General features: G+C 41.4%; 1 protein-coding gene across 11 annotated transcripts in view; it reads left to right on the top strand.

The window, feature by feature from the left end:
• LOC119899130 (receptor-type tyrosine-protein phosphatase delta-like) overlaps positions 1 to 17854 on the top strand; it is a 142855-nt gene that overhangs the window by 35281 nt on the left and 89720 nt on the right. For all 11 annotated transcript variants that reach the window (XM_038713559.1, XM_038713564.1, XM_038713566.1 and 8 more), the window contains exon 5: positions 711 to 755. The gene's annotated coding sequence lies outside the window, so the exon portion shown is untranslated. The remainder of the gene's footprint in view (positions 1 to 710; positions 756 to 17854) is intronic.

Genomic DNA, 17854 nt, shown 5'->3' on the forward strand with positions numbered 1-17854 from the left:
GAGGCTGCACGTAGGCTGTGTGTGTGTTGCTCTGAGTGGCACTTTCACTCAGTGTGTTGCTTTCTGAGGCTGGCTTGAGTTTGTGTGTGACTCATTTTGAAAGCAAGCCTCAGCAAACTTCAAAAAACAAAAATAGATTTCATCAAACTCTTTGAAAGTATTGTTAGATGATGCACAGCGTATACTGAGGCAAGCGGAGTGCTTCTCTGGGAGTCGCATGTACTGTACACTGAAGGAAGTAAGATGTTATCGAGGGGATTGATTTTGAATCAGACAGCATGTGGAACACTGCAGGTCTATGACTATCTAGCAGCGACTACCTAGTTTGCACAACTCAACTACCAATCCTTTTTCCTAGTTCCTATTTTCCTAGTTTGGATGGGTAGGCTACACTAAGGTCAGCGTCTTAAGACTTTGTGTAGGTGGTGTACCAGGTCTGGTCTACAGGTGGCAGCAGAGCAACATACCCAGCAGGCATGTTTCTGTAGCAGCCTTGATTGGCCCATTTTACCAGCAAATCCCTGTGTATGCCTCCATTCATTTATCTCTCTGTCTTGTCCAAGACAGGTTTTCAAGCAATTGAGTTTTCCTGGCCAAGAAAAAAAACAGCAAAAAAACCCAAACAAACATCGACATACCTTTTTGTTTATTGATCAAGAGCGTAGAAACTTACAAACTCACATGAAAAATCTCATCTTGTTCTATTTCAGCTCCCACTTTTAATCTTCCCATTCCAGGATGAACCATGAGCAAAGGTAAGGAACTTGTCTTAAACTTGACCTTATTGTAGAATTGTGTGTATTTCTGAGTGTGTGCGTTAATGACCGTAAAGCCTGTGAGGTGCTTTCCTATCTGTTTGTGAGGATGCGTGGACACCTGGGTCCAAGTGCTACTGGGGGTATGTGCAGTTGTATAAATGCTTGAGGATGTGTTTCTCTCTTTTCTGACAGATGTTGTAATGACATGATTGGCCCTCTGGCTGCCAGTAGCTCTGTGTGAGGTTGCTATAGTGACTGTGGGTTGAGTGTTGGGGAGGCCAGGGATATGAGGGTGCTGAGGAAAACAGGGGGTGGAATAGGAAATGAAGTGACTGGTGCCTCCGGCCTGTATGTGTGTGTGTATGTGTGTGTGTGTGTGTGTGTGTGTATGTGTGCATGAGTGGGTGTGTTTGTGTGACGTTTCTGTCTGTTTGTTTGTGTATTTCTACAAAGAGCACAGAATTGAAGAGACACTCATCTGTGTAATTGGGAATTTGATCAAGATAATTCACTCAAACACACAGTCAATCATGTACACGTACACACATATACACACACACACGCACACACACACACGTTCAGTCTGCGTAGGAGCGATAGAGACAGGAATCATGTGACGGCTGGAGCGTGGGCTCAAGGTAACATGCTCTGCTTCACATACCAACACCATGAGTGGGTCGCACTTCGTATCACTTCTCACTTAAATTGCCGCGTCAGTGGAGCTGTTGCGCAAACTGGTACAAGCAAAAGAAATGCCCTCTGTCTCTGTGAGTGCGGGGACTGTGAAACGCTGTGGTTTGGAGAACAAGGCTCAAGTTCAGGTTGCTGATTGTTGTCTGTGTTCTAAGGAAGTGCTTATCAGCCCCAAGGGTCATGACATCCACAAGTGGTTGCATGATAAACCAGAGGGGTCTCTACCTTTTGCTTTTCTTTTGTGAAGTACCAGATAGTTTTACATTTTCAGGCCTCTAAAACGTGAGAAGAGAAAACTCTCTTTGGCTGAACAGCGAACTACTCAGACATGACTTGCAGCTTCATTTTAAGGGGTAATAAGCCAAACTCTTTTGGCTTGTTTGTGTAGTTGTCTGAGGAGATGCAGCAATTCAATTTTTTCTCTCCTGATACCGTTTCCAATACTTCAATGCAGGATATTTGCTAATGCAGAGTGCTGATTCAATACCAGTGTTTTCTTTTCCCCAAACAAAAATTGTTATCTGTAAGGAGACAGCGTTAACCCAGGGACTGCTGAGGCATGAAAAACTAAACTGACAGCCCTCTGTGACTGAGTGAATGAAAATGCAGAATTTTGATGATGGTGATGAAGAAACTGTGTTTAATATGGATAGTCATATCATGGTCAATGCCTGATCCATTACATAAAAAAGTCAGTGAGGGCACACATACCGATAGGGGGCAGCTGGTGGCTGTCTCACCAGTGTACGAATGTGTGTGAATGTCACTTTCTAGGCTATACAAATACAGAGATTTACATTTACATTTTACCGATCAGGCATAGTTGTCTTTTAACAGAAAATGCCCTTTTTTCTTGTAGTGATAGAGAAAGTAAAACTGAGTAAAACACAGGAAAAGCAGATCTGTTCCACTGTGATGAGTTTCCAGTATCCAATTCTATTTTCTTAATGTTGTGCGGGTAATTATACTTTTGTGATATATTTTAATTTTCCCTGAGAATTCAATATTAGAGAAAGAATAATCATAGAAAATGTTAATGCAAATATGAAAACTAGGAGTTGGGATTATTAAAGAAATATGTGACAGGATGTATTAAAATTTTAATATTTTAATCACTGAGGTGAAAAACATCCCCTCAGATGTCTGAATTATTTGCTATATTTCTGGGGGGCCACCTCAAGTGAACCGATTTCGATTTACGTAAGAATTTAAGGCAAGCCTGAGGCTCTGCTGCCAATCCACCCCAAATCACCATTATGTTTATCTTATGTATCTCAGTCTGTTTTGTATAAAAATCATGGTAAAAGATATAATGTGCTGTCCCATATGGGGCTGGCTTTACACAGGGATTACACCTAGATGATTCTTCAATAGAGAATTTAGTATCGGGCAGCCAAGCTTAATCCGTGCCTGTGGAAGCGGACCACAGTGCTGTGGAGCCGTGGCCAGATATGACAGAGAACAGAGAGCAGCCAGATTAGTTAATACTAGGAAGAGGGCTGAGTTTGAAGCCGCCTGACAGAGCATCTCTTGACAGCTCCTCCCAAGTCTCTCTACTCTCTCTAATGTAGTCTGAGAGAAACATTGTTCCCCTTTCAGTCTTTTTGACTGTCTCTTTCTTTCTCCTGCTCTGTCCCTGTCTCTCTGTGTGAGGTGAGAGCGAGACATAGATAGAAAGAGTGTGTGTATGTGTGTGCCTTATCGCTTCATTAGCCTGTAGATTTCTGGGTCATTCGTAGCCTTGTTCCCACTGTCTCAGATGCTGTAATTACCCTCACATGAGTCACATCTGATAATTAGGACGGTCCAAGCAGGACTCAGCCCCACACACGCTGTTTCGCGCTTACACATGTGAAACACATGGACACATACACACACACATCAGTCATTAGAGGAGAGCTTAACATGCAGTACAGTGCTAATGGGATTATCATTGCTGAGGGTCCCACTCATTAACCTCTTACTCCTCTTTCTACTCATCATAAGGAACCATTCTTTAACACAGTCAAATCACAGTCATTTCAGCACGATCTCTTTCTTTCTTTTTTCTTTCTTTCTTTCTTCACATAGCTTTCTAGGTGTCACTCTTCTGTTCAATGTCACAATGTATATACTCTATTGGCATAACTGCATGCAAAGACATACTCAATGGGGGCCTAGGAGTTTAAGCCACTGACCATGTAATTCTGAAGTCCCTGGTTCAAGTCGGGCTGGGGACCTCTGTTGCATGTCTCTTTCCCCTCATTTCCTGTCTTTCTATATTGTCTGCTTTCAAGACTGAAAATGCCCAAAAAATTAGACTGTAATAGTGGTTCTCCTTCTTAGCTGGTGACCCCTTAAACTGAACAAAATGGTTTTAGTCTTCCAGATGTGACCAGAGTGTCTTTTTTACTTTTCTTTAATTGAATATTTTCAAGACCTGAACAGGTAAAATGATCAAACAAGTCACAGGGGAAAATAAATTGTGAAGCGGAATCTTTTTTTTTGCTTTTCTACAATTTCCTTTTAATCATTTTGCGACCCTTTGTAGGGTCCTGACTCCCAGGCTGGGGAAATCTATGTAAATGTAAAGTGTCACATTAAATCTAATTGCAAGATTACAAATGTGTGCTGTAAGAGCAAAATATAGACCATTTAGACAAAGTGTTTTTAGGTAAAAGGGTATATGCATGCTTTTTTTTTGTCTTTCGTCAGCCATACTTAAGGTTGTACATAAAAAGCATCCTCACATTGTAATAAGAATGTGACAAAGAACAAGTGGAAGATTGTGAGGAATGAAACTTGATTTGTTGTTCTGCTCTTTTATCCTTTAGTTGCACTGACATGATCACCTCTCTCTATCTCAAACACTCTTCCCTCACTCCTGTCATCACTGCACCCATTTCATCAGCTCATTTAAAAGTAGTATTCCCCATAACCATTCAATTTTCACTGTGTTTACCCCGTTGACTGAAATGGAAATGGAGATATTGACAGCGGAGTGCAGAGTGATTCTGTCCAGGACATTGTGCAGAGTGGTTCGATGGAGAGGAGTGGATGACTGGAGGGCTATCTATGGTATTACATATAGTATGGAAGGCGTGGGAAAGAGAGGCACTCTGAAAGCCAAAAGCTTAAATACCATGCTGCACATCTACAGACATAAAGAAACAACTCACACAAACACACACGCAAATTCCGGCAGTGGATTAGGTGGGGATTATGGAAGCATAGCTGTAAAACAGGCAGAGACAGATCAGTGTTATACTTCATAAACACACACACACTGGATTGTATTAAGAATTTACAGTAAGATGGATTTATTCTGAGGTGGATGGTATAATGACTTAGGTTCATGCGTCATGACTGAGCGTTATTCAATCTTAAATAGGGAGACAGTTCAATAGGGACGCAAAGACGCTTTAGCAATCAATTATTGAACTAGAAGGGCAGGACCAGAAAGCTACAGAGATTTCCCATCTGGGTCATAAAGTATTTTATAATCATGAATTTAAACTTTCTACTGAATGACCTATATAAAGGACTACAATGAGTTGGACAATTGTGAGTTTATATAGGAGATCATGCTAACATGCAAGAAAAGACAACGGGTATCAACATTATTACCTGCAAAACACGGGTGATGTACATTAATAAAACACCTCCAGCACCGTTTTATTGAATGGTGAGCAACTTGAGTTTGTGGAGACCGTCACTTTTATACAGCCTTGTCAAGGACAGGAAGACACAGAAGGGCACGAATGGAAAATGTTGCCCAGAGCCCAGGTTGTGTTTTTCCATCTTCGCACATTTAGAGGTCCCACACAAACTAATAAGACTAAATAGTCTGCAGCCATTTTAGCAGCTCTGTGAGGCTGTACTTAACATCTACATGCTAACATAGTCACAATGACATGCAATAACATGCTGATGTTAAGCAGGTATAATTTGTACCATGCTCACCATCTTAGTTTAGTCAGTTAGCATACTAATGTTTTCTAATTAGCAAGAAACACAAAGTACAGCTAAGGCTTATGGGAATCTCATTAGTTTTGCAGGTACCAAGTTGTAAACCAAAGTGTTGGACAAAGTGAAACTATAACCTGATGATGGCGGTAGATGAAAAGTTGTTAAGATTTTACCAAATTTCATGGCAGTCTCTCCAATAGCTGATGAGACATTCCACTCAAACCTGTGTTTGTGAGCCTTCCTGGTGGCGCTACAGGAAAAGTGACAGGATTGCCAAAGTCAGTGGGATTCGTCCACTGGGGACCATGAATGGCTGTACAAAATTTCATGATAATACATCAAATAGTTGTATGAGTCTCTCAGTCCACCACTTTGGTCCAAACTAAAACATCTCAACGGCAGTTTCAGTCAGAACCAAAGTGGTGGACCGACGGACTGACAATGCATTGATAATTTAATCCTGTTGAGTTTTTCAAATGTAATTTTCTAATGCTTTGCACCACGTATGAAATCCCATTTATCTACATTGTATCAGGGGAGCTACAGAAATCTGGCAGTGACACCAATACATTATTTCACAAAATAACACAGCGCAAACAATTTAAAATGACTGTTTGTTTGTTTGTTTTTTAAGTCTGATCGAAAATGTCAAGCTGATAAAATGTGACATTCTGAGTTTGCAAGGATTGTGACTGAGGTGAAGTTTAAATTGTACTGTTAAATAAAAGCATTTTTGTTTGATGTCTCTGAAAAGAAAACATCTAGTAAGAGAAAAATAGTAGAATATCATCATTGGCAAAGTTAAGGAATTGTAAGTGAAAATTGTATTGACTGCCATTATTTCTCCCCCTTCATTAGTGTATCACCGTGTCAGATTAGCATCCATAATGGCTGAAAGACTTTCTAACTAACCATAACCCATATCATAAAGCTGAATGATGGAACACATACACGCACACCCGCATTATGTGAAAATGAGAGGAAACAGTTCACCTCTTCACCACCCGCCATGTTAATTGGAACAAATTGCCCAGTCGTTGAAAGCAGCGCACTGCTGTGAATCGGAGCGGATGCTGCAGTGTGTGGGCCCTGCTCTGTGCTCTTGGAGATAAAATGCTGCTAGACGTTGTCATATAGTGTTTCAAAATCTGGTCACAGCTCGGTGACACGCTGCTCATACATGATGGAGCAGTAGTCATGCACTGACTGAGTGCCTCAGTCTGTGGCCATACGCTTCAGCCCTGCTGCATCAGGCATGTCTTGGTCACCAGACATCTGTTACCAGCACACAGCTCACTGGAGGTCTGTGGCTCCCCGTGACCCCCTCTTCTCTACAACTGTCAAATATAATCCCCCGTATCCTTCTATATTCACTCTGCATATTTCTGTCTGGCCGTCTCAAACTCCCCTCTCACCTTCCTCCTCCTCCTCTTCTACATTTCTCCTTCTTTCAGTATGCTGAAATATGTAACTAGTAATTTGCTAAATGTCTCCCAGTATAATACACACATACATACACACACACACATGCACACAAAGACACACGTAGAGGCATCCAGACCGCGGGAGCTGCTGTGGTGTATAATGACAGATAATTGGCTATTGTGGGTTTCGCCCCCGGCAGCAGGAACCAATCACAGTGACAGCCACTTCTCTGTGACCCATGTGTGTTCGCGTGAGTGTGTGCAAGCATGAGTATTTGGATGTGTGTGTGACGATTGTATTTTATTTTACCGTCTGCCTTTGTTGCTCTGTGTATCTAGAAGTAATTGCTTGTCAAGCGCGTACTGTATAGCATCTAACTGACAGCTCTCTTTGCAGTTTATATCCCTGTCATTGTTGCATTTGTGTAAACATAAATAAGCTCTTCAACTGTATTGTATGGATTTTTCTGTGTGTGTGTGTGTGTGTGTGTGCACAGAGAATATGAATACTCACCACTGTTGAGTTACTGTTACTGTGAAACAGGTATAACCTAAATAATATCCTTATTTTAGACAAATTACCACAAATTTTCCATTCTCAGAGTTTATGCATCCGCCTCGAGGAGCCGCAGACCCACACAATGCAGTCTTGCTGTTGTAATCAAGTTAAGCAGCTATCACTAATGTGATATCACTAATGTGATAGGTACTTTGATGCAGTCAGCACCCCTGGTTAATGGTCTGCTTTTATGGAACCTGTTTATTCCCAACTTTGCCAAACTGATCAGATTTATTTTTTCTGGAAAATAATAATAAAAATAAAATAATAATATAATAATAAAAAAGTGTTCTTGAATTGTAGCAGCATCAGCGACAGCCTTTAAAATAACCATAGTGCAAGTGGAGGATGTCTGGCTCGGGTTTACACTCTTCTCTCGCTCTCTGCTTTTTCAGTCTTTCCCTTAATCGTTCGTCATTTATTCCTCCATCCTATATTCAGTTTCTCTTTCTCTTCCACTTCCTCTTCTCTCACTGCACCCCCCCCCCCCCCCCCCCCTTTTCTCTCTGTCTCTCTCCCGGTTTTCTCATTTCCGCTTTTTCAATAGTAGGGAGTGCTCATCCAACCAATGCACACAGACTAAATCAGATCCAGTGTGTGTGTGTTTGTGTGTGTGTGTGTGTGTATGTGATGCGTGCATGCAGCTTTGACTCTGTAAATATGATGTTTTCTGTATTAATACGTGCTACCATAAAAAATATATGCGAGTTTGCGTGCATGTGTGGAGGAGGGTTTGTGCACTTCATCACACCAGCCAGCTCAATATTCCCAAATGCAATTTCCTCGATGTGAAAAGAGCTGGCCGCATGTTCATCATTCTATACTCCCTTCTTAGTGTTCACTAAAAGCGTCCAGGCTGCTCTCTCTGTTGTTCTTTTTTTTATCCTGTCGCTCCCTCATTTTCGTTCTTTCTGACTCTGCACACAAACACACATGCATGCACGCACTGCCTTTTGTAGAATGTCTCTTGTGCATGATTAAAGTGCATATCACAGCATGTTTCCTGAGTGTTGCTTTGTAATGCTCATTCTGAACCTATAATGTATAAATCAGCTCAGCCGAGCTCATCTGTATTGTGTTTGTGCATTTAATTTCTGGAGATTTTTACAGTACCTATGTAGATTTAAAAAACACACATTTCAGCTCTGCCTCGGGTAAATTGATCAATTCATGGTTCCAAAAGCTCAGAATTACCTTTTTTTCCCTCAGTTAAGCCAGAGGAGGATTGCCATTGTCAGCTCCAAATCAACATGTTTTACAAAAGGAGTTAAAAGGTGTCTCAGTGCCTTTTTAATACATGAATAACAAAGAAATCACAAAGGGGTGGTTAGCTGTGGGGCGAATTGAGACATAAAAAAAGTGTTATCCATGTTTATCCTTGTAGTGTAATCCAGATTTTTGATTATAGATAAGGATATTGCTTTTATATAGCTGCCTCTCCCTTTACATCCCTGCGCTCACCTTTTTTAGCTGCGTTAGTGTCGCCCTCTATGAAATTATGGTCGTAATCCAGGTGCTGCTAGGAAAGGTGCCATCTCTAATACCAGCCAAGCCACTAATGGTATGCTGCCCACTGCTGCCTCACATGTCTGGGTAGAAAACAATTGACTGGAGAACTAGCAAATGCCTAGTCAGTGCCTAAAGGAAGGAAGGGATAACGATGTGTTGTGTGCGTGCGTGCGTGCGTGCGTGCGTGCGTGCGTGCGTGCGTGCGTGCGTGCGTGCGTGCGTGCGCGTGTCACATTTACACCGCAATATTTTTCCATATACACTAAGAGAAAAGATGTGTGTGTCTGGGGGGTGTGGTCAAGTGTCAGTGGGAGGATGGTGGGTCAAGTGTATGTGTGGGGCATTAATCATTAAGCATCAATGATTAAGGTGTGTGTGTGAGTGTGTGTGGTGTGTGTGTGTGTGTGTGTGTGTGTGTGTGTGTGTGGTGCAAGTGGGTGGAACTGTGGCTCTCTATGATGCTGAGATTAGAGGCAATTATTGAAATGTCATGGCTTTAATGGGCCGACGCTCTGCACCTCTCTCATAAGTCATGAGTTGAACTTTCAAGGTGATGAAACAAGGACCCCTGTGCTTTCGGTGTTTTAAATAATTTTTTAGCTGAACATATTGATTATCTCCACTTTCCCTCTTTACTTTGCACACAGTAGAATTTAGCAGCCTGATATTCCGTATATAGTGGGTCAAGTAAAGGTCTGTTGACACCATAATCTTCTTTGGAGCTGCAAATAATTATTTTCATTATTGGTTATTTGATTGGTTCTTTTCTTGATTAATCACTGGGACAATTGATAAAATGTCACAAAACAGTGAAACATCATCATATTGTCTCATATTGACCCAAAAGCTTTCATTATACTATTATAGAAGATAAGAATAACAGCAAATATTCATATATGAGAGCCCACAAAAAAGTTATGTTTTTGCCATTCTTGCTCAAAATATGGCTTAAAAATCATCAGATTGATTATTGTTGCTGATTAATTTTCTGTCAATCTACCAATCAATTAACAAATATTTTCAGCTCAAATGTTCTTGTAGACTTTCTTCCTTTCTTTGTATTCTTCTGGCAGGTGTCAAAGTTTTAAACAAAGCAAAACTTTACAAAGTAAAAAGGATAGATACTCTAGAGAGAACATTTGAAGGTTAAACCTGAAGTGAAACCTATTTGGAGCATGTTGTATAAACCACCAGATTGTTGGAGATTTACAGTTGTGTATATTGTATGAGATAATTGCAATACGTTGTTTTTAATCGTTCTTAAACCCCACCGTCTCTGACATGTCGTTTTTATGCACAAAGGGAAACATTTTTTCATCTTTTCTTTTATTGTCATAAATTGTTCCACTTATTTAAGTCATTTAAGTTATTGAGCGAAGTGCTAAAATTTCCGGGAGCATTTTATAGTCAACATTTCTGGTTCAGTGTAATTTTATTTATTTTTTTCATATGTCTAAAGAGAAAAGAAAAAAAAGTTCTTTAATTATTTTTGGACAGGCGAAACTAGTCATTTATCTTAGTGGGAAGTAAAAAAAAAAGTGCTCATAAAAATGATTCTCTGCTTGTTTTTACTCAGTGAAAATTGCATAATGCACGTTGCTTTTAATGAGAGTACGTATATTGGATATGCTCCCTTATCTTTAAATAATAATATAATCTCTTTTATTGATAAAATAGCATAGCAATAGCAATAGTTTTTGAACTGACTGAATAAAGTTTTAGCCACTGTACTGTCGTTAATTGTAAATTGTTTGTTTTTATTTGTTTCTTTCTGTAATGACTATGGCAGCCAGTTGGCCAGTTTGTAAAAAAATCTCAGACATCTTTGACTTGTCAAACACAGGTGAAAGTTAATGATGGTTGTTTTCCATTGTGCATGCTGACTGTCAGGGCCTACTAACACACCTAAATGGAATGGAGCCATCATTAATGTAATTGGTTATACTTGTGTTTTTCCTGTTATGATGAGTCAAAATATATGCTGTAGGACAGGTTGGCCAGCCCAAGATATACAGTAGATGCAATTTCTCCAATGCCCTATCAGTCAATTACAAAGTTTTTACCTAGTCATTACCTAGTAAAATGTCAACCATCCCTCTAGTGCCACCATCAGGAAAAAGTCTAGGTCACAGGTGACATAGCCTTATTTTGTTTTTTGTTTTGTTTTTTACATCTAGGCTTTAAGTTTCCTTCAAAGTTAATTGTTGAGAATCATTTCAATCCATCCATCGTCAACCGCTTATCCTGCATACAGGGTCACGGGGCATTTCAATCCAATCTTTACTATATTGTATATGTCTAAGTGAGCAAGATTTTCTATACTCCAAATCACTGATCATGACTTGTTGAAGTTGATTTAATATTGAGTCACACTTTGGCAGTTGAAAGACGCAAAACTAACTCCAGTTTCAGCCATCCTCCAAGTAAACTTTCATACCAATAGTTCGAAAAACAAAGGAATGGTGGACATATCTAATATTTTTTTTAATCGGTTATTCTATTTTTAGAGTATTGGAGCATTAAAAGCCCACATATTGCTTCCACTGTGATATGTAGAGCATAGGACTTATTATCTCCGGATCACAGGATTAAAACCATAAGTGAGCCGGGCGTTTTCTGTAAAAAGCATGTACTCTAAATTGAGAAAAAAATTTCACATGCTACCGCATAACAGCCTGGAGTATCTTATTAAGCCTACTTACTAACCCTGAAGCAGACAAAATCTCCAATAAAATGGAGACGCAGGTTCAACTCGCCACTTGCTCAAAGTTGTGTCTTGGTGCACGGATGTGTTGAGTTGGGTTAGTGACTGTAGATAAAGTGTACTGACGAAAGGCCGAGTTCATGCATGACTTCAAAAAAATTGAAAACGGATAAAATAGTTGGTTGTCAGTATGTGTAGCATGCCTGCAGGGAAAGTGTGAGCCTGAGTGAACATGTGTGTGGACAGTCGAAAGCATCCATGCAAACACACGCATTGAATATTGAACCCATATATCCGTACATATTTAACAGTGCATCACTTGAATATTTAATTAAGAGCTGCTAGATAGTAGTGTTGACAGTGAGAGGGCGCTAGCATCAAAACCAAAGCACCATCTAATGCAACACATTTTGCAACATAGAACGTATTTATTGGAGATTTGCAATCTCAATTTCTCTGTCTGAAGACACAAAGTGCTTTGCAGCTCAGAGCATGTGCACGTGTGTGTGTGTGTGCATTAAAATAAATTGTCATGAGGCCCCTCATATACAGCTCTGGATTCTATTTTAGCCAGTGAAGTTATCTCTATACCCCTTATCTCTTATGTCTGAGTTATTATCTTTTGAGTGTGTGTGTGTGACTGTGATCGTGTGCACAAACATCCTCATTGTGTATGTGTGAGCACACATATCTGTCTCTGATGTAAGGGCTTGCATCTGTGTGTGTGTGTGTGTGTGTGTGTGTGTCACTGAGGTTGTGCTTTCTTGTACCCACTGAGTTGAGGATTTTTTGCAACAAAAGCACGTTTACGCTCCTCCATCTCATTTACATTGCGCTGATGGGAATCTGCTGCACCACTGATTGTTGTGTTTGGTGTGCAGGTATGTGTGTGTTTGTGTGCGTGTGGTTCGAGCAAGTGCTCAAAGACAGTCCTGACCCTCTTAGAAGTCTTTTTACACACGATATACATACATTTTACACAAAGCACACATCATATTTGCAGCAGCTTATGACATAATTGAAACGGCCTACAACATGCTGTAACCCCAGATGTCTTGAGCTTCATGTGCTGTCAGTCAGTAATTCATTTGATACAACTCCTTTATCGGGATGAGTTTGTTACTCCATGGGTTCCCTTTTGTTCCTACTGACCAGGGTTTGGAAACTGTTGGCCTAAATAACGTGAAATGTCCAGGCAATATCTGCTTTTATCAAAGTGCTGCTCCTCACTGGCGATGAGATTGACTCTGTCTCCACGGATAAACTGTGCCTTTGATTGCTACTTTCCTAATCTCCAAAACCCAACATTATCTCAGAGAGCCTTTTTAGTCTGTTGGGGGGGGGGGGGGGGTCAACAGAGATTTAATCTACAAATTAGTTTAAAAAAAATATTGAAATCATTAAACTATTTATCTTGTGTATTGCACTTGTGTCCAGAATGTTATTTAGCCAGTGCACTGGCTTTTTAACTACTGCTGATTTCATAGAATATTAAGACTGAATAGCAATAACATGTGACCAAAGGGCTTCAGATTGACATTGCATCACGCGTTCGCGCTCGTTATCGATCCCTCCACCTCCCCACTCGTCTACCTGGACGGTTTCATCTCTTACCGAGCAAGGGAGTGATGACAAAGGCCTTTTGGCGACTCCAGAGCGCTCCACTCGGACTCCCCCAAAATAACGTCGCAGGGATTATGCACGGCGTCTGCAGCTTTAAATCTGCCCCAACTTCACTCCAGCCACCATACCGGGGGACTTAGCAGCTACCTTGCCGAGTCGTATACTCACCGGGTAGGAAATTATTGGAGCGAGAGAGAGTGCGACTGAGAGAGGGAGACACAGAGAGAGAGAGAGAGAGAGAGAGAGAGAGAGAGGACAACATACGCGCGGTGCTGGATTATTTGGGCAGAGCGGCTGCAGCCACGGTGGATGTTACATAGTCAGACGACGAACGGAGAGCTTGAATCTATTCAGACTGCGAGTTTTTCCAGCGGCGGCGCCAGGCAGGATGCTGATATGGTGAGCGCGTCATTTTCTGTCTAGTTTTTGTTATTGTTGACATGCACAACAGAGCGTTAACTTCTTCTGATGATGCATTCCCGTGCAAAGCAGTCCATACGCGTCTGCGCTTATCCGTTCACGTGTGTGTGTGTGTGTGTGTGTGTGTGTGTGCGCGCATGTAGCAGTCATCCGGTGTCAGACACATATGACTGACACCTAATGCCTTTTCTTTCCATCCCAGCTTGTACAGTCAGGTGTTTTATTTGTGTTTCAGGTGACCGCTTTGGCTTTGACTTCTCCCCAGTGGAAAATCACTGTGATATTTCTATAATATTCCATTATTTAGGGAGATGTGTTTGTGGGCTCATATTGATGTTGATTTAGCCTAATCATTAGACTTTGTTATCATCTGCCATGCCTTCATGGGGTTATTTGTATAGGAGCTTGTAGTGCTATATGACACCCAATAGTGATCATGTTCTTTATTTCCCATTGTGTCACAGTAACATTAATATACAGTAAATACAGTTTTGTGCTGGTTATTACATTGCATCCTTGTCAAATTTACTGTGAGATTATTACAGTTCTTTTTGCTACAGGGCAGCTCTTGAAATGAGGTTTTTAATGCTGATGAGAGATTAAGGAGGCTGTAAACCGCTTGGTTTTTCACTGGGGTTTGGTGCTCCCCCTCAAAAACAGGCTCAGAGGTATTTTCTCACGACTGAACCGATTGTCACCGGCACCGAGCAGACTGGATGGACATTTGCTGGTGTATCCAGACACAAAGCAATGGGATTTATTAATGGCTGTCAGTCATTTCAGCCTGTTTTGAGTGGGCTGTCTGTGAATTTATGCAAAAGTGCATGAACCCTTTAGTCTCAAATAGGCCACAGCGGACCTATGGGTGAGTTCCTGTCTGTGGATTTCACTCTTATCAGCCTGTATCCAATCCATTTGGACACTTTTGAAAGAAATAGAAATTTCTGATTAAAACCATTTAAATTTCTGGTTGATTTCTATGACGCACAGCAATTTAGCAGTCGGCATGATCTACACCTGTGAGATGTAATGATTACATACATACCTAACAGAACATGACATCTATATTTCTCTTAATGCTATAGCCACAGCTTAATGACTGTAATGTGCTGTAACGTGCTGATGGCTGTGTGTGTGTGTGTGTGTGTGTGTGTGTGTGTGTGTGTTCGGCGGTAGTCAGCAGTCTTACAATGTCTATGGCAGCATTACAGACTTCACTAGCTTATAAATCAATCATGCAGTAAGTACTTTTACAGCTATTAGGTTTGAGTATGTGAAAGAGAGACATATATAGAGAGAGCATGTGAGAGGTGCCTTCCTGTGTTCGCCTGCATACAGTTTTTCTGCTAAGTGCCTTCATCCATATTAAGTGTTGCTATGAAATAGCTGCTCAGTAGGAGCCATGTGTCATGTTTTGTGTCCAGACTGGAACACCTCTGTGATATTTACTTTAATGACCTAATTGTCTGTCAAATTAAGGGAAATGATTGATATATTTTAAGAGATACTGATACTGAAGTGATTATCTTCTAAAATACTAGCGAATGTCGTTTAGGGAACTGTATTTAATGCAAAGATGTTGCTGTGTTTTAATGTTTTTAAAAATGTCATCACGAGAGCTACTTCTGCTGCACACAGTTAGATATTTGGGCACATTAGACAAGTGGACCACAACCTGTTTTTACAACCATAGCTTGCTACTCTCAGGTCAGAGGTGCCTTGTCACATCCCAGTCCGTGGATGAACAAGTGCTTTACCCTAGCTGATCTTCCACTGTGTTTGTGTACTGTTTGTGTGTGTGTGTGTGTGTGTGTGTGTGTGTGTGTGTGTGTGTGTGTGTGTGCGTGTGTGTGTGCATGCCACTACAGCTGTTCCTCCCAGAGAGATTAAGTTTCACAAGATGTGATGGATGACAGTGTCTGTAGAACCAGCTGTGTATGTGTGTGTGTGTGTGTGTGTGTGTGTGTGTGTGTGTGTGTCTGTATTACATGTTTGTCAGCGCATTTCTGTGTGCACAAATGCACAGCGCCGTGCCTGCGCATGCATTCATGTACATCGTAAAATGCCCATGTTGTTGCCCTGAGAGTTGGGCCAGGTTAGGAGAGGTGATGTTAAGGTCAGGGATGTTATGAGTTGGGTTGGTAATTATAGTGACTGGGCTTTTGGTTCCCACAGACCAGGCCAACGTAGTCTAATTCAGAACACATGAGCAGGTCAACGGAGTCGGATCGCTGCTCGGGTCAACTTGTTCTGCTGCAAACACAGAACTCCGCCAAGAAAAAAAACCCACAAGATTATACAGAACAGAAAAGACAGGGTTGCTGTTTAAAACGCTCTTTATGTCTTATGGTCAGAAGTTTATTTTATTTCTTGCCTGACTGTGCAGACGGGTGAGAAAATAAGCATACCTACCTAACTGTGACAATCTCAATATTAGGGCTTCTTCTCAAGAATCAAACTGCCTATGTATAAGGTTTTCAAGGAGGCTATTTTGAGAGACAGCCTTGTGGTGAAAAACAGGCTGTAATAGTCAGAGTGGGCAGGCGGGAGGCTCCTGCTTCAGCTACAGTTAGCCAGCATCCAGCTGCGTTGCTGCTTGCAAAAGTGATAGGATGTGGAGCCGAGAGGTGTGGAGGAGGTGGACGAGCAGCTGAGAGGAGTGGAGGAGGCACAGCGTTGCTATTGATTTACCTGGCAGTCGGAGGGGACTGCTTCCAATCTTTCAGCTCCCCCTATCATCTGTCCGCCATTTCACCCGTGTCTCAACCTTCCTGTCTTTTTGTCTGTCTGACTTTGAGATTGCCTCCCCCCCCCGCTCTCACTTTCCTACACTTCTCCAACATCTCAGCCTAATCGATCGTACATATTTCTGTCATCTCTCTGTTTGATTTGTTTGTTCTCTGGTTGATCTATTTGGTCGTGTTACGCCTTCTTATCGCTGTTTTCCTTGTCTGACCCTGCCTTTTTTTCCCTTTGTCACTCATCCCTCTTTGCTTTCTTTCTGTTTTTATCCAACCATCACGCAATCACACCCACATACAGGCTGTGAATGGGTAATTAATAGCAATGATGTCTTCACCTGTGGTGAGGAGCATATGGTGAGATATTAAAAATTTAACTTAAGACTTTCCTCACTTCATCGCTTCTCCACTCAGGCAGGTTTGTTTCACTCTGTTTGTGTCTTCTCCTGTAGCTCTCTTTCTCTGTCTTCCTCTTTTGCTCTCACTCTGTCTCTCCTTTTCTCAGTGCAAAATTGCTTTGTTGTTTTCTTTCCTTTTATTTTTATCAAAGTATTGTAGTGGCAGTATGTAGCAAGCAAACATTTTTGCTCACGGACATTTTTAGCAATGTTCTGCTTACTATTCCATAACTGAGACTCACTGGTATCAGATTTCCATATTTATTATATGTGCTGTGTATGCCTAGTGTGTGTGTGTGTGTGTGTGTGTGTGTTTGTGATGGATTTTTCAGAGAAGAGGCATAAGATATGGGGTGTGTGTAATGAGGAGCAGACAAAAATAAAGGAAAGAGAGATTCAGAGAGGGAAAAGACAGGGAGAGAGAGAGACAATGAGAGAGACAGAGTTTGTGGTTGGGGCCACCCCCACCCCCCATCCATGTTCCAATCAGAGGGAGACACTCTGAAGGAGCCAGGCACAGCCACAACAATTCCATTTTCCAACCACACTTACATGCAGAGACAGACACACAAACTGAGCTTAACATTCAGCCTTCCTCAGTCAAGGCTGAAGTGTTTCCCTCCTCTTCCTACTCACTCTTCTTCACACGTCTTTGTCTTCACTCCCTGTCCTCCTCTTCAATTATTGTCTTCTCCCTGTCTCTTTCTCGCCCGTGCTATGCTGTTTCTCCCCAGTCTTCTATCCCAATGGCACGCATGATGGTTTGACATAGCAAACCGGTGCCAGACCACAAAGCCTTATTTTCCCTCTGCAGTTCTTTCTCCTGCTCTTTCTGACTCTTTCTTTCTCTTCTTCTATCTTTCTCCCCCCTCTCGCCTCCTCACCCCTCGTAACTACTATACAGTTTAATCTGCAGCGGGGGCTTAGTGGCACGGCTGCAGAACTTCCACATCACTTCTTTCTCTCTGCCAGAGGATTTGTGGCTGTTTACAGCCGTTCTCCTATGGTCCTCTCTGTCCTAGGTCCTCCGTATTCTCCATTTTCTAAAGCGATTTATTTGTTTAATAATTTATTTGT

The sequence above is a fragment of the Micropterus salmoides genome, unplaced genomic scaffold (genome assembly GCF_014851395.1).
Source record: "Micropterus salmoides isolate LMB-PRFRI ecotype aquatic unplaced genomic scaffold, ASM1485139v1 Ms_hic_scaffold_12, whole genome shotgun sequence".
Taxonomy (NCBI): Eukaryota; Metazoa; Chordata; class Actinopteri; order Centrarchiformes; family Centrarchidae; genus Micropterus; species Micropterus salmoides.